Source organism: Lacerta agilis, chromosome 8, assembly GCF_009819535.1.
Source record: "Lacerta agilis isolate rLacAgi1 chromosome 8, rLacAgi1.pri, whole genome shotgun sequence".
NCBI lineage: Eukaryota > Metazoa > Chordata > Lepidosauria > Squamata > Lacertidae > Lacerta > Lacerta agilis.
This window is the reverse complement of record NC_046319.1, coordinates 14,729,955-14,754,851: the sequence shown is the minus strand read 5'-3', so window position 1 is coordinate 14,754,851 and position 24,897 is coordinate 14,729,955. Positions and strand designations below refer to the sequence as shown.

Here is a 24,897-nt window from a genome sequence, read left to right as displayed (position 1 = left end):
TGGGAAACAGATGACCCAAGAAGCTGACTTCTACCAGGCCAGACTATTTCCCCACTTAGCCTTGCACTGCCATTGCCAGCCTGGTTTTGGGCTGGGGCCGAGGGGAGCTGACACCAGCTCCTTCAGGGAGAGGCCATTCCCACAACCACATATCTGATCCTCACGGCTAGAGATGTTGGGGAATGAACCTGGTACCTGCCTGCCTGCAAGCAGAAGCAGGTGCTTCACCTCCGAGCTATGCTGCTTCCCCCAAAGGGGTGGCTTGAGTGTGTTGGAGAATTGAAGCACAGCTGCTTTCAAGGGGCAGGCGGCCACAGAGCACTCCTGTCCCCAGTTGGCACTAATGATATCACTGCTTTCTTGCTAAGGTAACAGATAAATGAGGCAAATAGTGTCACCATCTCTGTAAGGGGAATCTGCACACTCCGATTGCTCTCTCCACATCAAGATGCTTCTACACAAGACCGAGCGTGGCAGCTACCCAGCACAGTGGAGAGGGCAGTTTGCATGGGGAAGAACAATGCTGCTAAAGGATATTGCAAAGGGAACACAAGGTTGTTACAGCCTGCCGAAAACCACAAATCAACCTAAAAGGGGCCTGCAAAGTTAAAACCAGCTGTGAGCTAGATGTCACTGGTGTGTCAGAGGCGGAAGAAGCAGCCCTAATGCAATTATATTTCATTGTTTTATGTAAGCCACTTTGGAGATCCATTTGAAGCGAAAGAAAGACAATAAAGAGACGTCCAAAGAAGTCTCTGCAGAACAGTGCCTAGTTTCTGGGGCTGGGATGGCAAATAAGAAGACTTGGCATAGGCCCCTGCCCCAAATGATATTATACAAGGTAGCCAAGCTTCTTTCCCTTTTTCAAGCTGATACTTAGATTTTACTGTTTGGTATTGGAGGGCATTACCATCACAAAAGGGAGGAACACACAGCTTTATGCTATATATGGATATTAAAAAATAAGCCACCCTAAGACTCGTGGCTGGGGCGGGCGGGGGGAGACACACACCTGAGATTAAAACATATTAAAGGCAAGGCTACAGCCACAGCACCCGAAACTGTATTAAAGCAATCTATTCTTTTCTAATCTGAATATATACAGCCACGTTAAGATAATTAGGCAGTAAAAGCGCATGCCAAGAGAAGTCTGTGATAATTCCACAGCGTAATGAAGCTGGCTTACGTTCAAAAACTGGAGTAGATGATATTCAAACTAGCAGATGTAATGTCAAGTTAAAGCGCAGTGTGTGGTTTTAATCTCCTTTCGCTTTGCTTTGAAACCCCATCATTTCCGAGCGGCTTGTCTGCCTCAAGGGTAAAAGGCGCTGTCTCTTTCAAGTTGCAAAGGGAACGGGAGGTGTTCTAACGAAGCCTCTTGAAAGCCAGCCTCAGAACAAATGCACCTCAATTGCCCACAAGAGAAGGCGGCGGGTGGGGGAAGGTCCCTCTTTGAACCTATATACAATCTATGAATTCCTATAAACCTCAACCCGTTATGCTCCCTGGGTCACGTCTTGCAGGTCTTTGCACGAGTGAAACTCCCAGCCACAGACGGAAGGCAAGCAGCAGTACCGCTAAGTGGAAATGTGAACCTGGAAATCTCCTGCGAAAGGCTGGCAACATGGCTTCAGGCTTTTGGAAGACGAGAAATGTTGACACCAGGAGCCATGGATAAACAACAAGGAAGCATTTGATTTTGGAAAGAATTCAGCCTTGTTCTGTGTCTTACATAAACTATTGGCACTTACTGACCCAAAGGAATTTTGTGTGTGTGTGTGAGAGAGAGAGAGAGAGAGAGAGAGAGAGAAGGGTCACAGCTCAGTGGCAGAGCAACTGCTTTGCATGCAGAAGGTCCCAGGTTCCGCCCCCAACGACATCCCCAGGTAGGGCTGGGAGAGACCCCTGCCTGAAACCCTGAAGAGCCGCTTTGTCAGTGCAGGCAATGCTGAGCTAGATAGATCAGAGCCCTGACTCAGTTTCCTATGAGTGTGTGTTTGTGTGCAAGCTTGACTATGCAAGCAAGATAAATGGAAAACAGGCATGAACATTTACACGTAGGTATGGAGACTCTGTACAGCAGAGCATTACAAACAAAGGATTCTACAGATTGGAATTATGCATTTTTTGCAAGGCAAATACCAACAGTGAGTAGTAGCTGATGTCAGTCCTAGTCAGAGTAAACTCACTGAAATTAATCTCCATTACTAATTTAAGAGACATTAATTTCAATGGGTCTACTCTGAGCAAAACTTAGATGCAACCCTATACTGCAGTTATACATTTGTGAAGCATTTTGAAATTTTCAAAGCTCTTCATTATCTACTTGGGATCCTTACAACAACCCTGTAAGGTAAGCTGGTAGGGATGCTGATGCTGAGAGTTAAAGAGTGAGTTCATTGCAGAGATGAGATCTAAACCAGAGACCTCCTGAGTAGTCTCTAGGGTACTGTGCTGTGCATCACTGTGCACATATTTTCCCCAGGGCAATGTGCGAAATTGAGGCAGACACTATGGATGTTAATAACTAGAAAATGTAAGAAGGGCATCCAGATCATTCAGTTTCCTTGACACCCACTGGTGACCATCCACTGTAACCAACCAATGTGCAAACGCAAACGCACACACACACACACACAAACATTTAAAGCTGTCAGTTTTGGCATACCATTCATATCTAAATGCACAATGCTTAATGTTTATATACAGGTGAAACTCGAAAAATTAGAATATCGTGGAAAGGTTCATTTCTTTCAGTAATTCAACTTAAAAGGTGAAACTAATATATGAGATATACTCATGACATGCAAAGCGAGATATGTCAAGCCTTTATTTGTTGTAACTGTGGTGATTATGGCTGATGAGAACCCCAAATTAACAATTTCAACTTTGGGGTTTTTATCAGCTGTACGCCATAATCATCACAATTATAACAAACAAAGGCTTGACATATCTCGCTTTGCATGTCATGAGTCTATCTCATATATTAAACTCCAGTAGCTAATGAAAACAATTGTTTACATAAATGGACTTTTCCACAATATTCTAATTTTTCAAGTTTCACCTGTACACAAAGTATGGATTTTACTGATAAGCAGCCCTTAAACACAAAGTAAAACAAATTCGTATACAACTGAGCTCCTGAAGGAGCTGAATCATGGAATTTTCAGGGCATCGTTTGCAGAAAAGCAGCAAAAGCAGGGTGGCTGGATGGGCAGGGAGGAGATCAGCCTGATTAAGCCCCCAACAACTTAACTGTATCTGGGATGGTCTGGAGATGAGTGCAATGAGACAATGGTCCTATATATGGTCCCGATGAGTATGAATCTAGATCACAGTTTGGCCCCGATCATGTTACTGTGCTATTTTGGGGAGGAGGAGAGAGATTGGGGTGAATTTTGCTATTGTTTATCCCCCACCTCCACGATTCCTTGCAAGCCTGCAACTTTTGTCATCCTGTATTCTCACAATATTTTAAAAACAGCAGCCAGGCTCTTAAATGCTTATGTTATGTTCCTGCTCAACGTGGGAAAGTAGAGAGGATGGAGATACTGGTGGCCGGAACAGTGTGCATAACTCTGTGCCCACAGCACATTTTATGCCCTAGCATGTTCTTTGAGCACCTGAACAGGGCTTTTCTCACAATGGCTAACTAGATGCCTCTGGGAAGCCCACAAGCAGGTCCTGAGTGCGACAGCAGCACTCTCTGCACCGGTGATATCCATGAACTGGTATTCAGAGGCATAATGTCTCAAACAGGGGAGATAGGACACAGCTATCATGATTACTGGCCCCATTTAAAGCTGTCTATGTTGCATGTACTATTACTACATTCTGTGGTAGCAAATTCCATAGTTTAACTACGCATTGTGTGAAAAACTTTTTGTTGCCTGTCCTGAATCTCCCTGCAGTCTGCCTTCATTGGACAGTCCCAATGAGCTTTGATATTAGGAGGGTGGGAGGAAAAGTTCTATTTTTTCCATACCCTGCATAATTGTATCATTTTATTCCAAGTCCAGTTGCACCACAGATTCCAAGGCATCAGTAGGTTTTACTTTTAATGACTTTCCTAACGATCCCCAGCAGACTCTTTGACACCTGCTGCATGCTCGGTTGACATTTCCATCTGCTACCAAGGACAATCCCAATATCTTTTTCCTAGTCCGCCACTGACAGTTGGTGCCCCATGACTGTATATGTGACATCGGGGAAAGTTGAGGTGGAACAAGTGGGGCTGAGGATGCCAACCTTCACACATTCTTTGCGTGCCTGCCAGCAGGTGTTATGTCATTGAGTGATGTGTTACATGCATGTGTGGATAAGCACCCCCCCACCCCCGTCATCATGCAAAAGCTGGCAAGATAAAAGCCCTTAATGAAGATTAGGCTGACCTACAATCACAGAACTGTACTGTTGGAAAGGACTCCACGGGTCATCGAGTCCAAGCACCCCCAACCTTCGGTCCTCCAGATGTTTTGGACTACAATTCCTATCATCCCTGACCACTGATCCTGTTAGCGAGGGATCATGGGAGTTGTAGGCCAAAACATCTGGTGGGCCGAAGGTTGGGGATGCCTGATCTAGTCCAACCCCCTGCAATGCAGCAATCACAGTTAAAGAATTATTGGCAGATGGCCATCCAACCTCTGTTAAAAATCTCCAGTGAAAGAAAGTCTACCAGCTTCCAAGGCAATAATGTAAATTTGGGGAACTGTGAGAGTGATACTCTTTGAAACCCATAGGGTTCTTGTGAGCACGCTAAATATGGTGACTAACACATACTCGAAGTCCTATTTTAAATGTATTTTTTTTGGCGGTTTTAACAGTGCCTAATTATCTGATATGTAAATTGCATTGAGACAGTTATAAGGTAATAAATGCATGTATTACACACATTTCTGAACAAGTCACCCTTCAAGGTCACCGTGAAAAATCTAGAATAAAAACACTTAATGAACGATTATTAGGATTACCTCGCTGAAAACGTTAGTTTGTGAATTGTGAGAACAACCCTCGATCCTCCTCTGAAACGCTAAATACACACAAACACATTACGCACACATTAGAAACCTCTGCCAGCAGGCTCAGTGGCACACAAATCCCACCCTAGGCTTTCCTAGTGGCCTCTCCTATCAAAGGCTATCATGTCTAGCAAAGGAATTAAATGCAGGAGTGAAGTGAATCGGAGAAGATTAGCAGCAGCATATTGGTGACTGCCTGGGTGGCAGGAGCTTGAGCACAAACAAAAGGACAAGCTGAGAAAGCTTTGGCTCTCCAAACAGGGGAGGCAAAACAGCTCCCAGCTTCACTGCAAGGGAAAGTCTAAGTCAATTGAACTTTAATCAAACATGCATAGTGTGTGCACGCCACTGAAAGCCCATCCATCGTGCATAAATTCAGGGAACAAAAAGCAGCTGCAGAAATCAATAGCCTACTGAAACATTAACACCGGCAATCATTGATCAAAAGGGCCCTTTATAAAAAGGGCTGCTTTGCAAATTAGCCAGTGGTGTTGGTGTATGGGTTGTTGTTGTTTTTTCCTGCCCACAAGCCAACACAGGAACAGGCATGGACAAGCCTTGCAAAGGCCATTTTTGTTCCTTGCTGATCTCACATGGAAGGAGCCTTCATTGCCTATTTCTTCCTATCTCTGTGCTGCAACTGTGGCTAGCAAAATAGGACAGGATGATTTGGCACCCGGTTCCAGGACCGAAGAGAGACCAAAATTGCCACAATGAACCTTTGTGTTTAGCAGTGTTTTTCTTGTTCCAAAATATGCTCCCAGCTAAGTTAGCTAGCTTACCTTTAGTCTTTTTATATATATTTTCATGGCAGTGACTGAGTGTTCCCAGGCAAGAAATACATACAAGTCACTTGTGAATAAGCCTCATCATCAAGTGTGATTTTGTTCCAAATTCATCCTAGCCAACTCACCATGGACTAAAAGTGCTACTCAGATTGGAATATGCTCCCCAGCCCTCTTCCATTGTGATGGGCAAGGCCTTCATCTACCAACCACAAAAAGTTTCTCCCAATCATGACTCTGTTCTACCTTCTGTTCAGATTCTGTCCCAATGCCCTCGCCTTTATACTGTGATTAATGGGCCAACTTGGGAGCTCTCTGCAGCTTTGGGGGAAATGGGTAGGGATGGTGGACCAAGGAGTCAGCAATGGAGCATGCAGGCCCAGCGCTTCACAGATGCCACTAAATCAGGGCTGGAGAACTTGTGATCCTCCAAATGCTGCTGGAGCAGATGGGAGTTGGAAGTCCAACAAAATCTATTGGAGTTAGGAATTCCCTTCCCCTGCACTAAATGATCCCCCACATGCCCTGGGGATTTCTGCCATGAGACCTTGGCCATTGCCCAATCTTAGAACCCTGCTACAGGCGAGCGGGGCTTGCTGTTCAATGCCACCCACCACATCCCATGTGACATGAAAAGCGGGCATAGGCCGTCCTTGTCACACACTATGCAGTGATGGCCGTGTGACAGGGTGGCAATGTCGACAAAAATGAACCTCATTCTCTGAGCTCTAAAATAAGAGACAGGTAAGAAAGGGGGAAGTTCCAACACTTCCGCTCCTCCCCCCACAAAACCACCGAGCTAATCATCACTGCTGGTCAATATACCATTTCATAAGCAGAAAGAGCAAGTATTTCATGTGGTGAGAGATTATGCTTTTGTGTGGTAAAGGCAGTATCCAGGATGATGATGCGGGATCGATTATAGAGGATGTGGCCTGCTAGAGGATGAAATTCTGCCAGTGAGGCCATTTCCTTTTTTTAAAGAAACAATGTCTACCTATCAATCAACTGGTGCCACTTCAACAGGTAGAAGACATCAGGTGATGGGCAAGGTTTGATTGTGTTTTGGCTGTGCAGGTGAATTCCCCAGATGGGAAGACACGCACAGCAAAAGCCCAATGCAGGGCTGTTAGAAAGCCCTTTTGCAAACAACCCCTTGGTGTTCTTTAAACCTCTGGTATTTGAAGGTTTATAGCATAAAAGCGTTAGTCTTTAATTAACAGTGCTGCTGGTTTTGGTGCAACAAGCAAACGTGGCTACTGTTTTAGAATCCAAAGTTCACTTGGGTGTAACTTTCCTCAACCTCAGTGCCATGAATGAACAGATAAGTGCACCATGTTTTCAAGCTGAAGAGTGTCTCAATGGCATCACACCAAGGAAGAAAATAAAACACCTAGGACTGAGACCTACGACGACAAGGGAAGGCTCATCAATAAAGATGCCAAAGCATGCACGAACACAACACTGTATCGTAACTCATCCCCACATCCCAGGCACTGCTCCAGGCAGATGCATTTTCCAGCCTATCTGGAGGTGCCAGGGATCAAATCTATTCACCTAGCTTTAGACCTTCCCCAAGGGGGTGCTGTTCTACAGCAGATGCAACATTTGCTTGATTCAGTCCCTATTTTTCATGATAAGGGTGTAGGATCCACTTCTTCGTTTCTCTGTGACTAAATTAAATGTGAAACATTTTAATGCCGCCCCTCTGCTTGAGGCGGCCTACAAAAGCGTAAACAGAACATTATAATCCCCCAAACAGGTGCAATGTTTGTTGGTCTTTAAGGTGCTAAAAGGCTTCTGGTTTTTGTCCACCTCCATTTTCTGCTTTTAAGTGCATCTTGTAATTTGCCTGGAACAATGAAATGCTGGGCCAAGCGGGTGTGTTTTTTTTAACTACTCCACCTTGAGCAATTCTCGGCTTTAAGTGTTGCCTGCCTTGCTTTCTTGCACCTCCTTATCCTTATCGGTGGTTTCTCAAATGGAAAATACACAGTACAAGCTGTGCTGGTGGTTTATGTTTCAAGTCTTGCCTTAGGTAAACACAGGATTAACAGTGTGTGCTGCGGAATCTAAGGGGCTGGAACGGAAGAATCACTCACACTCACACACACACACACACACACAGCCCGCCATATGAATGCATCAGCTTACCTTTCAAGTACCTCTTATGGCATCACAGAGCAAACAAGTCCCTAATAATTGCTCTTTAATTTCCCAAGGGCATAACTCTACTAAGAGGAGGAGGGGAAGAAAAGCAGAGAGGGGTTGAGATGCAATGCACAGCCGTAATAGGACTCAGCAACCAGTCAATGGATATAGTGATCGCTGCTGGATGATACCAGAAGCATCATGGTTCAAGTTAAAAGAGGGAAGAGGAGACCACTGAATTTCTGGAATGAACTGGAATAAAAGCACCTGCATTTATTTGCTGCTGTCAGTAAAAATCATACGTCTGGTGGGAAGAATCTGGGTCTGGCTTGGGATGAGGAGGGCTCTCCAAGGCAGGAAAAATTGACCAAGGAAGCAGCTCTTTCCCCACCGTTTAAATTGTTCTGCAGATATCCTCTGCATTTATTGAGCATTCTCTTCCTTTGTCTCCAAACCGGGGAGAGAAACCCATCAACATTCATAGTAAATAAAGACTACCTTGGTTAATAAACTCTGAAGATTGAAGTTTGAGAGCTGTGTGACTGAGGCAGAACTGGAGCGAGCAAGGTTGGCAATTTCCTGGGGAAAAACTGAATCTATTAAGGAAGCCTATTCTATCTTTCGGTTACAGTTCTGCAAATATGAGGTCTTCTTAAAGAGCTTAAGATCAAACCACATTGGTGTGGGGGCTGCTGCTGCTGCCTCACCCAAAGCAAAACCCTGAAAGTTAACTTTCAGGTTAATGGGGCCTTCACCCTTGTCCTAACAGTGGCCAAAAAGATACCTGTGGGAAAACCACAAGAAAAACCTACCGTATTTTACGCTCCATAAGATGCACTTTTTCCCTCCTAAAAAGGAAGGGAAAATCCCTGTACGCCTTATGGAGCGAAGGCTTCACTCCTGCTGCCTCCCCCCATCCCCCGCTGCGTTTGGCGGGAGGTGGGGGGAAGCAGCGGGAAGCGAAGGGGATGTTGCTGGATCGTGCCAGCACCTCCATTCGCCAAAAGAAGCTTCTTTCGGCGAACGGAGGTGCTGGCACGATCCAGCAACATCCTCTGCGCTTCCCGCTGCCTCCCTCCATCCCCCACCGCGTTCGGCGGGAGGTGGGGGGAGGCAGCTGCGATGCCTGCTTTTGGATTTCCTCTACCACCCCACGCGCTGCCCGCCAATCCCAAAAGCAGGCTTTTGGGATCGGTGCAAGGCGCGGGGTAGTGGAGAAAACAGCGGGGATGCTGCTGCTTCCTCCACCGCCCTGCGCACCGATGCCAAAAGCAGGTTTCTCCCCTCGTCACCATGTCCCTTTAAAGCAAGAGGGGATGAGCCACTGTGAAGGGAGAGAAGGGGCTCCCCCTCCAGCGCAGTATTTTTTCCTGGTTTTTCCCCTTTAAAAAACAGGTGTGTCTTGTGGTCCGGAGCGCATTATGGACCAAAAAATACGGTAAGCACAATGGCACTCTTCCCCACCCCTTGATATTCAGAGGCGATGGAAACAGAACACAGCTATCAGGTCTCATGGCCAGAACAGGAGATTCATCAAGTTCCTGGTGGGTGGTGATACATAGGTGATGGCCATGCTTGGCTTGGCAGGTCAACAAGTTGGCCAGGCCTCCTCTGGATTTAGCAAACTGCCTTGCAGGTCCAAGGAAGAAGAATGGAGGAAGTCAAAGGGCAACCAACTTTACAAACCAATTTGTGCTCTTTCAGTGGCAGCTTCAGCCTCGTTTCATTAAGGGGTGATGGTCCTGAGCATTATCCCCACTTTTTCCTTCACCCACGAGCGTCTGTCAGTGGTGACAAATAGTTTTGTGCCTGTTCTAATTAAGCAGCAAGTCTCAGCAGATTGCACAGCAGGGCTGATTAATGTCCACCCTGGGTCTGTGGGGACTCCGCACATCCCCAGAAATATCTTACTAGGAGTATAAAAAGAGGCATTTAAAGAAACAATTAAGATTTCCTGCAGCATTACAAGAACACATCATTAAAAAATCCCCTCCCCCACCCGAGGCAAAATGACTTCCTAGGGCATTCCTCCTAAATGTCACAATCTTAGAACACGCTATAAAACGTATATGTGGGAAATGTTAAAATTACAGCTTTCTCAGAGGGTTCTCTTTCCAATATTCTTAGAAGAAGATGGACAGCTCAAGATTGTTATACTTCATTTCTCATTCAAACCCAATTGCCTGATAAGGCTCAACTTACTACTCCTTGTTTAAAAATAAGTAAGTGGGATAATTAACGAGATGGAAGCTTCTCCTTCAATATTCAGGATCTGACTGATACATCTGGAGTCATCAACTTCTCATGGTCAGACTGGCTAGTAACCCTAATTTAACGCTTTCTTCTGCCCCCTACAATATGTGGCTTGACTCACTTGCTGGGATTTGTCACACATTTGTCACAGCTGCTCACTGTAGGATGCTGCAAAGCGTTCCCCATGCGTGTTTTGTGCCCTTGATGTCATGTTTAACTCAGTTCTATGGCACCTATTTGGGCAAACACTCTTACGTGTGGTTGTCAGCGACCCGGATGCCAAGTGAGTGGCAACCCACATATGCCACACACACAAACACTAGCCTTGCATGAACACCGCTATGATCTCAAGTTGCTTGGTTCTGTGTGTGCTAAATTCCACCTAGAATAGGGAAGGAACTCCAGCCCTTTAATCCTATCATATTTGCCAATTCAGCGGGAGACACATAAAGGGTGGTGTTAGTAGTGACCAAAGGGGTACGTGGTCTAAGAATCAACCACCTATCTCACTTGGAATTCCATCCATCATTAAAGGATTCCACAGAGTGAAGCAACATGGTTTTCTTCCTTTGCCTGTGCAGAACCAAGTCCTCCCACCCAAAGCCATTTCACACAGTTTGTGGAATAGGAGATGGGCTTGTGTGCATGCCCAAAGGATTTAGAGTCTGGCTTTCAGCAGGGGACATAGTGAAGATTTGTAAAAACAGGCCAACAAACTACAGTGGTAGCTCTGGTTGCACACAGGATCCGTTATGGAGCTCCAGTCGAATCCTGAGGAATTCAGAACCGGAAGTGCCGCTTCTGCGCATACACGTGGTAGAGCGTTTCTGCACATGTGCGGGCGGCGTAACCCGGAAAAATACTTCCAGGTTTGCTGCTTTCACATCTTCAAGGATATGCAACCAGATGTGTCTGTATCCAGAGGTACCACTGTATCTGCAGTTTTGAAGCACCTCTCTCCTCTTCCATTCCCCTCCTAGGTTCTAGCAGAACCTGCAATCAATGTTTCAGTGTCCAATCTTGCCATGTCCTTTATGAACTGGTATGGTTCACACACGAAAGCACCTCAAAGTGCAAGTAGATAAATGGGTACCGCTCCGGTGGGAAGGTAAACGGCATTTCTGTGCACTCCTCTGGTTCGCCAGAAGCGGCTTAGTCATGCTGGCCACATGACCTGGAAGCTGTACGCCGGCCCCCTCGGCCAGTAAAGCGAGATGAGCGCCGCAACCCCAGAGTCGTCCACGACTGGACCTAATGGTCAGGGGTCCCTTTACATATACCTTTGTGGTTCACATGTGTTGATCTATGAACATGTGAAGCTGTCTAAATGAGGTTATCACTTAGCTCTGTACCATATAGATATAGCATCGACTGGCCATGGCTTTCCAGCGTTTCATGAAGGTGTCTTTCCCAGCACTATTTGGAGATGAAGGTGTCATGTTCTTAAACCAGCATTCATCATCACTTGCCTGCCTGAACCCAAGAAGGTGGTATCCAAATAAACAAAAAAAACCCAGCCCGTTTCACTCGAACTTCCAACTTCCTCTTTCATTTCTATGTACTTTTCGTGGGGGGGGGGAATAACTACCCTCTCACTGCCTCACAACATTAAAGCGGCAGTGAAGGAGGTCTCAAGGGCTTTGCAGGCACCAGTGGAATACCCAAAAAGCACCACTGCACCCATGGATACTGCACTGGTGACTGTAGCTTTGGATTTGAACCATCCACCATCATCTTCTGAATGGGAAACAGAGAGGTTGTTCTTTTGTAACCTATAAATTTGGATTCTCCTCAAGGAACAGGATGACAAGTCGGACTATTGGGAAATCACAGGTAGGGTCATGAGGAGAGTTTGGGGCCTTATTTTATTCGGGGGTGGGTCAGAGCTCAACTCTAGACTTTCTGGGGCAAAGATGTGAATAGTGGTACCTACTGGAAAAACACAGATTTCACAGCACTAATTTGCTTATAATGAGGGTAAGGGAGAGGGAGAAGGAAAAGAGCAAATGAAAGTTCATAAAACCATCACATTCATGCTTGCCAAAATTATCTGGAGGGGAGGCAGGCAACACTCCCCTCCAGTTCCATGGGTGCTGAATATATATTTACACACAAACAAGCACAGAGAAGCAAGCCAAAAATAAAAGAAGAAAAAGAGCAACCATATGACAATATATTTAAAACACACACATACTCAGAGAGAAAAGAAAGACAGACAGACAGACAGACAGACAGAGAAAGAAGCCTGATCCAAGCTATAAGCAGGGATTTCTGTTTTCTAAAACCTGCTTTACAATGCCCATTTCAAAGAGAGACACAAAATACAGATTAGGGAAGCAAGCCCAGCTGAGTCTTCTGATTATGCAAACTTACTCTTGGAGGCCCAACACTAAAGAAGGTTACTCAGAAGGAAGTCCCAGTCTAAAAGTGATTCGTCTGCTTGGTATGCAACCTAAGGATCACAGCCTTTAGCTGATTTTGAATCAGGTTAAAGGTAAAGGGTAAAGGGACCCCTGACCATTAGGTCCAGTCCTGTCCGACTCTGGGGTTGTGGCACTCATCTTGCTTTAATGGCCGAGGGAGCCGGCGTACAGCTTCCGGGTCATGTGGTCAGCATGACAAAGCCGCTTCTGGCGATCCAGAGCAGCACACGGAAATGCCGTTTACTTTCCCACCGGAGCGGTACCTATTTATCTACTTGCACTTTCATGTGCTTTCGAACTGCTAGGTTCGCAGAAGCAGGGACCAAACAACGGGAGTTCACCCCGTCACGGGGATTCGAACCGCTGACCTTCCAATTGGCAAGCCCTAGGCTCTGTGGTTTAATAATTGTCCATATTAGTTGGTACTGGTATGCCACACTATTTTCCTCTTCCAAAAAACCAATACTACAGTGCTAAGCTCTTGACAATGTGTTTGCTATGACCCCACTGTTGGCTTCTCAACTTCCTTTAGAGGAAGCTGGGTGCTTTATGTCAGGATTTAGGATTTTTTTTGGGGGGGGGGCAGGAATTAGCATAGCACTGTCATTTGGCCTCCCAGGCCTGCTATCTTCTTCTTCGTTCATTCATTCTCTCTCTCTCTCTCTCTCTCTCTCTCTCTCCCTGCCCCACCCACCCCAACCACAATTCTGGGCTTGCAAATGGAGAGAGTGAGAGCGAAGGGGGAACAAGGAAACCATAAAGCTGTTCAAACCCCACCATGCTCCATCCCGTAAACATTTTCCTATTTATCTGCCCTTCATTACATGTGCAATCTTATTATCTCTGCACAGCATCAAAGTGACAGCCGTCAGGGTCACCCTATATAATGTACGGCGGCAGTGTTACATTTAATGATGGGAGCGAGACAAGACGAGAAGGATTGGGAGGGGTGTGTGGAACACTGCAGGCTGTTTTAAAGGGATCATCAGTTATATCTGTGCATTTCCCGAGGTGATAATTGAATGACAGAGGCTGGAGGGAAATCCATTTCTGAGCTCAGGGAAAGGGCTGTTAAAGAGAAAAATGCTTTTGTGAGGGTTATTTTGTTTTTGTTTTGTTTTTTTGCATGGGAGGCATGTAATGGCTGCCAAATAGGGGAGAAAAAGCCTCCACCACCCTTATATTTCATAGGTTTTATTTCGACAATGGGAATTATCAAGCACAATCGAGCTTTTGAAATTGAGATGTTTATTTTTAAAAAAGGAGCTGGGACTTCAGGCACTGCCTCCTCCACAGCATGAAGTATTTTCTGTTGTGTCAAATCCAATTAATTTAAATGAGGGATCCCTTTCCCCTCCCTTAGCTCTGCAAAGGAGATGTAAAACACAGGGGCTGGCTTCTTCCATCTCCGCCATCTGGTTTTAAAATACAAAGTTAAACACTATCCTAATTGCGTCTTAAGCAGGGCTCAAGTTTGCTTTAGCATTAAGGCAAGAGAGTCTCATTAATCTCCATTCTTTATAAATTCAGCAGTGCTTGAACAAAGCTGTGAGTTACTAAAAACTTCATTAGTTTGGGGGGTGGGGAATGACTACAGAACACTGAGGAGCACACCATGAAGCATCTTGCTAATTAAAACTAGATTACACTTGTCATAACAAACACTTATTCCAAGTAGCAAATCAGTGCTGTTTCCATTCCATTTGTTCATTCAAAATGCTTCTCCAAGTCATTCATGCAAACCACAGGGAGCCTGGGTGCCACCATCCTTGCTCAATTCTGCTGCAGTTTGCGTCCATCTAAGGATGGGCGGATACTTTGTGTGACTGGGGGCATGAGTCCCCCCTTACTTTAGGTTTGTGGGGGGCGATGTATTTCACTTTTCTACCTTCAACCCAGTGTTCGAAACTCACATTGCTCTAGGTGCATTTTGCGACAGGGAATTTCATTAGTGCGAGCAGTTTCTGAGCTCTGAGCGCAGTATTGTGGCTAAGATTTCAGATTAAAACTGTGGAGTGGGAGGAAAGGAGGACCGTTTTCTGCCTCCCCACTTCCAGCTACTCTCTGAAGACTGGAGAAGAGACCCTCTTAAGAATATTAGGGGGTGGGCAGGGGAAAGACTAGACCATGTGAAAAATGAACATAATATTTTAGCTGCAGTTCATTCATTTTCAGCTTTGTATTGTTATTTACAAAGCGTGCCTAGACATTCCGTTGTTGCACCCATAACCTAGGTTTAAGGTGCCATTTAGCTCCTAGCTTTCATATTTCAGTTTCTAACACTGCTTCAACCTTTTTTCTCTGTAGTCGGTGACGCTGATGTTGGTGGAGTCAGCTTTAAAAAGTAAGCATGCTTAGGATTGAAGCCTTATTCCTTAAAACTCACAAAACTGAACAAACTTGGGAAGTCACACCTGAATCCTGATGCAGAACGTATTTCATTTCACAGGAATGTTGGTGCCCAGATTGGCTGGAGAAGAAACTGGACATGTGACAAATCCTGCTATGCAAAAGACACATCCACAGCCCTGAGGTGCTGGCACAATGGTGTCCAGACTGCATTAGCATCCACACTCACACCTCTCTCACCTTGCTCCTTCAGGGCAATGTTAGCAAAAATTGCCTGGATTCAAGAAATCAGCCAGTAGCTGTCTCTCACCCAGACCCACGCATCTTATTTATTTCACAAGATTTGTATACCGCTTGACTGTAAAACACCTCAAAGCAGTTTACTAAAAGAACAATACAATAATGTTATCAGCAAAAACAGTTAAAAGCAACTATTTAGAACACTAAAAAACAATCCACAATAAGCTAACAACAGATTAAAGCACATAGAATCACTGAGTTGAAAAGGACCCTGAAGATCATCTAGTGATTGAACCTGCAACCTTGTCATTATTGGCAACACACTCCAACTGAGCTTGCCTAAACAAAAGTACTTTCTGCACATATATAAATAGTGTGTCCTCAGTTAAAGAGTGGACAATGGTTGAGAGAGTTTGGCGAGCCCAAAATTCTTTAGCAATTCAGTTGGATGAGACAGGATGTTGATGAATTTAAGGGGAACCTGCTCCCCCACCCGACCTCACCTGGTAACCGTTTACATATACCACTTCAGAGACTCTTGACAACTCCTCAAGGTCTGGTATTGCCTTATTCCTGTACTGTGTTTAGACACAAGGTATTATGTCAAAGAATTTGCAGAAACTTTTCCTTTCTACGTCCTGCGGTGAGGAAATCCAGCCAGAATTTAAAGGAACATGACTTGCAGTAGGGAGGAGAAACTGTCGAGAGCTAAGCCCCACCGTGAGTTCTTGTAGGATATGTTTAGCAAAAATAAGGAGCAGCTCTTTCCTAGGCTGCTTATGTTTGTTCACTGACCTGCACAACACATTTCAGTCAGAACAGATGTTTATTGTTTTCCATACAGATCCATGATGCAGCTGCACAAGGGTTGGCTTGAGAACAAGCCAGGGGCTTGGCCTAAGCGTGTAAGGGCAGCACCTCAGAGGAGGATCATGTGAAGCCAGAAAACTCAAGAGAGGAGGCTTCACGGCAGCTCCAGCCAGACTCTGCCTGTGTTCTGAACAAGTGTACCCAGAGAGCTCGGGAGGCTTGCGCTATCTACAAACTTGCACAGAAATGCCATTTTTTAGCTTGCTTGGAAAACAGAGTGTCGGTTGGCGCATTTCACAGATAACTTCTCCCAAGGGTCACTGGGATTAGCTGGCCTTGTGCAACAGCACAGAAGTGCAAAACCTCGATCTGTGAAGGACTGCAAGGCCCAACTACCAAGAGGTCCTCCCCTCACTTTCTTCACTCAAGCCTTTTCCTTATTTTCCCCAACCCCCGCTTTTCCAACACAAAGGCAATCCAAGGCTAACAACAACTAACACATATAAAACATATAAACATTTGAAAACAGAACCATCAGTTTCCTTCCAGACATCAAAATGAGTGATGACACCCAGGGCTTCTTGTGTGCCAAGATTCTGTGAGAGGGAAGAACAGGGGTGGAATGGGGTACTGGGCTCTGAATGATGCTTCAATGGTTCTTAAAAAGCAAAAGCAAGTTGCTAGTCCTTATGGAGGTGATTATATGCTTTAAATTATAATAATAATAATAATAATAATAATAATAATAATAATAATAATAATAATAATAATTTTATTTATACCCCGCCCTTCCCAGCCAGAAAACCGGGCTCAGGGCGGCTAACATCAATTAAAATCATAGCAAGAAAACATAAAAACGATCAATTTAAAATAACAGATTAAAATACAAATTTAAAAATTCAATTAAAACTGCAGGTCTCAGTTTCAAAATATCCCACCAATAAAAGATGAAGCATAAATATTAAACAGAAACCAACCCAAAGGCCAGGTGGAACAGCTCCGTCTTGCAGGCCCTGCGGAAAGATGCCAAATCCCGCAGGGCCCTGTTCCACCAAGTCGGGGCCAATATTGAGAAGGCCCTGGCCCTAGTTGAGGCCAACCTAACGTCTTTGTTGCTCGGGACCTCCAAAAGATTATTATTTGAGGACCTTAAGGTCCTACATGGGACATACCAGGAGAGGCGGTCCCTTAAAAATTGTGGAGGTAGCATCTGGTGAAACCTTAGAAGCTAGAGGATCTGTTGTTGGCATCTGTCTGTCTTGAGAGACAATGGAGTGTGCCTGCGGGGGTGAAGTCAAACCACTTCATTAGCAGCACCAAAGTGACCTCCCCGGGGTGCAAGCCTGGGGAGTGTGCCTGCAGGTCCTGGCCTGCCCAGATGACAATATCCCCTCTTGACCTCACTGATGTGGTCCAAAGGAAAGTGGAGCAACACATTGGGCACCAGCACCACTGGTCAGCAGGCAGGGCTTCAATTCCCCAAACTAGCTCCTTGCTTCTAACCCACACCTAACCCATAACTACAAAAAACAACAACAACCCAGAATTATGTAAAAATTGAAGAACAATTCAAATTTTTAGGATTCAACCAGTTGCAAAATACAGCTTTTCTTGCCCCAGGATTTCGTTTGTCCACTTTTAAAGCACAGAATGCATTCAGCCCCGGTGAAGCCACAGCTATCAAAACTCTTCTCCACAGTTCTGTTCACGTTTATGCACTGTTGACTGCAATGACTATTACAGGCTCCCACGGCCTATAAAGTGAGATGAGTGCAACAACCCCAGAGTCGTTTGCGATTGGACTTAACTGTCATGGGTCCCTTTACCTTTACCTTTACTTTACTTTACATCTGGTATGCAGGCTGAGACCCTACCTTCCCGCCGACTGTCTCGCCAGAGTGGGGCATGCTCTAGTTATCTCTCACTTGGACTACTGCAATGCGCTTGTGCATGCACACGAAAGCTCATACCAAGATCAAACATAGTTGGTCACTAAGGTGCTACTAGAAGGATTTTTTGATTTTATATTTTGTTTTGACTATGGCAGACCAACACGGCTACCTACCTGTAACTTGGATGGGGTAGTGTTTGTGGCGCATTGTTTTTGCTGTCCCCCTCCCCATTTTGCTGTTATACCTTATTATGAACCATGAGGATTGTTTAATTTTATTTAATAGATCTTAATATTTCCATTAATTTATTGCTTAAGTTTTGTTACATTTTGTAACTTAGTGAATTATGTCAGTCCCCTCCCCCCAATGTTCTGAGATGCCTCGAGCAAAATTTCCTATGGAAAGGTGGCATAAAAATAAATGAGGATGGCTGGCTGTGGCTCTCCAGGGCCTCAGACAGGGGTCTTTGCCCAGCTCTACCTGGGGATGCCAGGGACTGGACCTGGAGACCTTTTGCATGCAAGGCAGATGCTCTACCACTGAGCCATGGCCCTTCTCCTAATGATCTAGGAAACAGCCAGGAAACTCTTGATCAAATAAAGGTTCCTGTTGCAGGCCTTCAGGAAACAGTCCAGCCCTAGAATTACAGTACAACCCACAGCTACATTGCACTGGCAGGCGAACAAGTTCCAGAGGCAGCTTCTGTCTGCCTCTTTCTCCAAATTACCCGCTGTTTCTCCTTTTTGGAAGGAGCCAGCTCTTCTTGTCGCTTTCAAAGCGCCCTCTCAACAAGGCAACTCTCAACCTGCGTGTCTTCCAATTGCAGCGGTGTTGCACTAGAAGCCATATTAAAACGTCGCCCTAACGTTTCTGCTGTTAAACCGGAAACAAGCTGCTACGGACCCCCTTCAAAAGGTCTCATAACAAGAACTTTCCCTCATAAATGCAACTCAGGAGAAAAAAAGGAGGGGGGACAGACACCAAAGCTGCACAACTCAGTAAAGAAAAGAAAGCAGCTATTTCTACGACTTAATTGCTTGGTCTGGAAGAATGAAGTCAGTGCAGCTATGAAATTAGGATCTTAGTGCTTCCCTCCTCAGCCAAAGCTATCTGTGGAGTAAAAGAGTCCATCACTCTGCGAATGACAATCTTGCAAATTCAACCTATGAAAAGTTAGTAAAGGTAAAGGGACCCCTGACCATTAGGTCCAGTTGCGGACGACTCTGGGGTTGCGGTGCTCATCTTGCTTTACTGGCGAGGGAGCCGGCGTACAGCTTCTGGGTCATGTGGCCAGCATGACTAAGCTGCTTCTGGCGAAACCAGAGCAGTGCACGGAAATGCCATTTACCTTCCCGCTGGAGTGGTACCTATTTATCTACTTGCACGTCGTGCCTTTGAACTGCTAGGTTGGCAGGAGCAGGGACTGAACAAAGGGAACTCACCCCGTCGTGGGGATTCGAACCGACCTTCTGATTGGCAAGCCCTAGGCTCTGTGGTTTAACCCACAGCGGCACCCGCGTCCCTTCATGAAAAGTTACTTGCCCACAAAAAATGTTTGCAATGGTCAGACATAACTTAGGCTGAAGACACATAGTGGTGTTGCATTTAAATAAGTCAAAGACAGAATAGAGATACTGAAATAATGAATCTAAGTTAATGATGTCCATTAATTTCAACAGCATATATCCAGAGTGAGTCCCACTCACAAGCAGATACACTCAAATTAATGGGCATTTCCATCTTAGGTTTAATCATTTCAGTGGCTCTACTTGGAGTATAATTAGGCTGCATACAACTCATGGGGTTGACTTTGAGCAGGACTAACGCGGAATACAACTCGTGGCCAATTTTTTTAAAGAGGTGGGAGCAGTATGAGAGAGGATGTGCTTCCTGTGGTTCTGTAGGTACCTTTCTTTCACCTCACTTGTCACCACAAGTTGAATGGCTTTGAAAATCAGAAAAACCTGCAAAGACAGTTTACCAGGGCTGATGTGGGACAAATGTAAACAACACAAACAGTGAGCCCCTTCTAAACCGGTTAATATCCACCCTGCACCAGACATTTGTGGCCCAATGGCAACTGGAACAGGCCTTCTAGGCAAATGTATGAAATCAGTCATGCGACAAACTGGCCGCAGTCTGAACTAGCACGCTGCAGAGAAGGGTGTTGCCATGTGATGAGCTACTTGGTTTGGACTGGGCTTTAGCCCTGGTCTTACACAATGAGTCAGCAGAATTGACAGCAACCATGTCATCTTTTGAATTCTGTGTGTGTGTGTGTGTGTGTGTGTGCGCGCGCGCGCATGCATGCATGCATCTGTGTGTTTATGTGTGCCACATTACACCAGGGAGAAAAGATGTAACCCAAACCTTGTGGCAGTTTGGGCTACCTGTAGAGAGGTTTTGTGCCATGAAGGGGAGAGTTGGAGCTGCCTCCCTTTCTCCCATGAGATTATAAACCGCACCCCCACTGCCTAGTTAGGTCATGCAGCACCTTCCACCCCATGATTTAGGGGACTGAAGCAGAGAGAAGTATAGAGGTGGAATTTGAACCAAGTGCAGGCATCCAGAAAGAGCACTCAAGTCAAGAGTGCATCCAAGGAGAGGCACGTTTTCAAAGCCACGTGCCAGAGAGCGAGAGAACTTCCTCCTGGCTGACACAAGCACAACCACTGCCCTCCGAATTCTGTAGGAAAACGTTCCAAGGCACTAGAGCAAACGCTCAGCTTGGTGGCCAGGCCCTCCTCCATTAATTAGGAGCGGGCCTCAGCTCTTCACTGTGCCTGCTACTTAAACCATTCATCGCGTCCCCTTTCTCAATAGCAGCTTTTCTTTCCTATTTTATTCTTTGCCTCCCAACTAACTTCCGGCTTCTGTTTAACCTTTCCATTTGTATGTTTGTCCAGGTGCAGAGCTGATAGCTGGCGGGTCTGCCAACAGCCCATCGCTAGGCATGTAAAAAAGGGGGGGTGGGGAAGCAAAAAAGCAACTTTCCCCTGTATGAAACATGCTGAATAGCCCAGCCAGCTGACACATCTGTGTTTTAATAAGAGGCCATTTTGCAATATCCGGCATTTCATGACAGCTGAATAATAATAAAAACCTGGAGGGGTTGGTGGTGGAAGCAGCCACTGTTACACGGCTCAGTGTGCCAAAGTTACGCAACTTAAGTTCATTGATTGTTTTTATAAAGGATGGTGACTAGGAGGATGACATTTTATTACATTTTTTATCTTACCCTTCTGGCAAGGAGCTAAGGGCTGTTCTAGGCAGAGGGCTGGTATATGTTATCCCCAACAACTCTGTGAAATGGGGACAACAAACTTGCCCAAAGCCCCATCAAGTGAAATTAATAGCTGAGTGGGGATTTGAACCTGGATATCTGCCTGTCCAGGTAGGCGCCCCAAAGGTTGAGGCCCCACCCTATAAGGTCATAAATTTCTAGCTATATTACAGCCACTTCCAGAAACACCTGGTCTCCAGGTTACATCCAAGGCCTATTTTCAAACTTGAGCACCCGGCTCCCATCCAAGCATGTTATTCTAACCATCTTATCACCTTAAGAATTTGATAGCAGAGTTTGTTTCTTCTTCTTCTTTCCCCACCCTCCTTTTATTTTGTGTTGTGTGTTTGTAGATTTTAGGCGTCAGAGAACACGGACAGTGTAGCTCTCATTAATCTGTAAACCTCCCTGGGAGCCTTTCTGGCTGAAAAGCAGGGTACAAATACTTTAAATCATCATCAGTGTACCATAATGACTTATGATGACAAAGATTACTTCCACACTGTTCATTGATATCAATTATATACTAGTTTGCTTTAATTTAATTGCCTTTCTCCCAATGCAGGACCCAAGGCAGCTCACAATGTGAATTCGAAACATATACATCTAAGAAAAACACTGATCAGTTACAAATGTTGGTTTTTTTAAAAAATAAATAAGTTCCCATATTAAAAACCACAATGAATCTAAACAGCTTTAAATGATTTAAAAGACAACAAGAGAAGAAAATACACAACACCCACTATTAAAAGATCCTGCAGCAACAGTCATGTCATGGGCCTGACCAAACAACAAAGCATTTATTTGCCTGCCAATGAACAGAAAGCAGAGAGAGGGTCAGGCTAGCCTCCTGTGGAAGGGAGTTCCACAGTCTGGGAGCAGACACTGAGAAGGACCTCTCATGTCCTCTTCAAATGTGCCTGTGAAGGTCGTGGGACCAAAAGAAAGGCATCCCTGAAGATGTCATATGGGGAGATATGATCCTTTAGATAGCACCTACAAAGGCTTTCATTGGTACCCTGGGAAGGTTCCTCTGAGCTTTCATTTAAGAAAATTAGCAAGTCTTTAGCCCTCATAGAAAGAAGGCTATGGGGCAAATTATGCAGGTACCTTCTAAGTCAGGCTTCCTCAACCTCGGCCCTCCAGATGTTTTTGGCCTACAACTCCCATGATCCCTAGCTAGCAGGACCAGTGGTCAAGGTTGCTGGGAATTGTAGTCTCAAAACATCTGGAGGGCTAAGTTTGAGGAAGCCTGTTCTAAATGATTTATGTGAAATGAGAGGCAAGTGTTATATATTCATCCTGTGTATTTTTCCTGGTACTAAAGATTGCTCACTGTTGTTACTGGAGTGTGTGTGTGTGTGATCTCATATGATCAGGACATAGCTGACTTCCTATGGCAAGCATAAAGTAATCGGGGTAGTTTTCTCTGTTATGTTACACCACGCTCCACAGCAGCCATTTTGGACTATGCCATGCCCCTCGTGGCAGCCATTTTCTGGCGCTCCCAGGACACTCTCAAAAATTGCAATGTGCCCACTGGTTCCAAAAGACTGGCAACCCTTGGCTTAACAGGAGCTGGGAAAGACCTCCTGACATGGTGTAAGGCAGCTTCTTACGGGGAGAAAGAAACAAAAAGACAGGATAAAAACAGAAGGCTGAAAAGGGAGAAGGACACTGGCATTAAACAAGCTCATGCGAATGACTGGAGAGAAGGCCCAACAGGTTGTCCCATTACTGCGGCTGGTGGTTTCCAATGGGGAGGCAGCAACAGCAACAGCAACAGCAGCATAGCACAAACACAGATGTTGTTTTCATGCAAATTATCTTGGTAATAAAAATTAAAATCAAGTGAAGACAGCAGAAGGAACAGAGTAGATCACTGAATGGGGGGGGGGGATGAATTGCAGCATTTCTCCATGTAAATGCAAATGGCTTGATCTAGAGCTTTCTGTTACTATACAGATACAGTAATAAATTAAAGTTGTAGCAATGCTAGGCCTATGCAGAGTAGATCCACTGAAGTTACCGGTAATAGGCATAATCCTAATGAAGGTTCCTTAATTTTAATTCTATTCTGAGTCAGACAAGCACTGGATACAACCCATAGTCTTTAAACTCATTTGCTTTATTGTTCTAGATTTTCTTTATTTCTTTATTCTCTCTCTCTCTCTCTCTCTCTCTGTGTGTGTGTGTGTGAGAGAGAGAGAGAGAGAGAGAAAGGGAGGGAGAGATAAGGAATAGTATTACAGTACTGTACTGAAAACATCCCCTGGAAAGTTTTTCCAAGTATCAATGGGTTGTGTTCTTCATAGAGATTGTTTAGTTTTCTATTGGAAATGTAAAGTTCCCAACAGAGCTGGCTTAAGGGCCTTGGTTAAATGAAAACACTCAATGTGTATTACGTGTTTTAGTTGGCTTACCAATGCCAGGCTATTTGTGTTATCAACAACTGTTGCTTTTGTGAATCAGCATGATTAGCAATGTAATTATCACAATCTGTACTTTTCTGCATTTCCTAACCTCCTGACCAAACTATTTACAACTACTCTCCCCATGTATATATATGCTTGCAACTTGGAGTAATGCTTCATGCATCTGATAAAGTGGACTGTAGTCCATGAAAGCTTACACCTTAATAAAGTAGCTAGTATTTAAGGTGCCATCAGACACTTATGAAAAGTCATGTTACAAAGCATTAAGTCTTTTAAGCTGCCAAAGGACTGCTAGTTCTTGAAAAACTTCGACACTCCCACTTCACTTTTGTAATAACATTTTTTAAATAAGGAATTCAAACAGGCATTTTACTGGCCAAAACCCATTTCTCTCCCCCCGAACCCCACCTTACACACACTTCAGGGTTTGTATCAGAGCATGTAAATGTTAAGTACGATGATGCATGCATTTGCTGTGAAAAGACATCATTCCAGAGATTTGAAAAGGACAAAACTGTCAGAAGTCACAAAAATGAATCACAGATTAAAAGTGAAACATAATTTACCATCCAGAGAATACGCTGCAAAATAACCAAATGTCTTTTGGCACCTTCAAGAGTAATTCATTATGGCATAAGCTAGTACAGACTATAGCTCACTTCATCAGATGCTTAACATGGGGATGGGGAACCTGTGGCCCTCAAATTGTTGTTAGACTACAATTCCCATCATCCCTGATGAGCATTGGGCTGGCAGGGCTGGGGCTGATGGAAGCCGCAGTTCAACAACCAGAAGGCCAAAGGCTCCCCGGCCCCAAGAAAAAAACCAAGGAAAAACCCACATTATTAAGATACAACTTAATGAAGTCTGATAAGACTGATACCAGTTTAAATGCAGTGGTAGCTGGTGCCCATTGGGACGGGTGGAGCATAAGGGAAAGGAGCAGAGCAGCAGGGGGGAGCCAGAGGCAATGGCAGACAGAGGCAACTAAATTTAGCTTTCTCTCTATGTTCCTCCCTGCTGAGTTCTACAAGGATAACACTGAAACTAAGAGGAGGAGAAAGTTGGCAGTCATTGCCACCCCCTGGATTGGGGGGGGTGGTCAATAAGAAGGGCAGGGAGACGGGCACTGGCTGAGGTTGGTGGGGCTGTGCACAATTTGGCATAGTGGACCAGCCTCCGCTGTTATAATGCCTGCAGTTATACTGCAGCACTGTTGTGCAACTAGGCATCACCAATAGCTATTAGAAAATAA

The 24,897-nt window shown here is 44.9% G+C and overlaps 1 protein-coding gene across 14 annotated transcripts in view; it reads right to left on the bottom strand.

Moving 5' to 3' along the window:
* The window catches only part of RERE (arginine-glutamic acid dipeptide repeats), a 342,723-nt gene that overhangs the window by 21,959 nt on the left and 295,867 nt on the right, over positions 1-24,897 (bottom strand). The window lies entirely within an intron of this gene.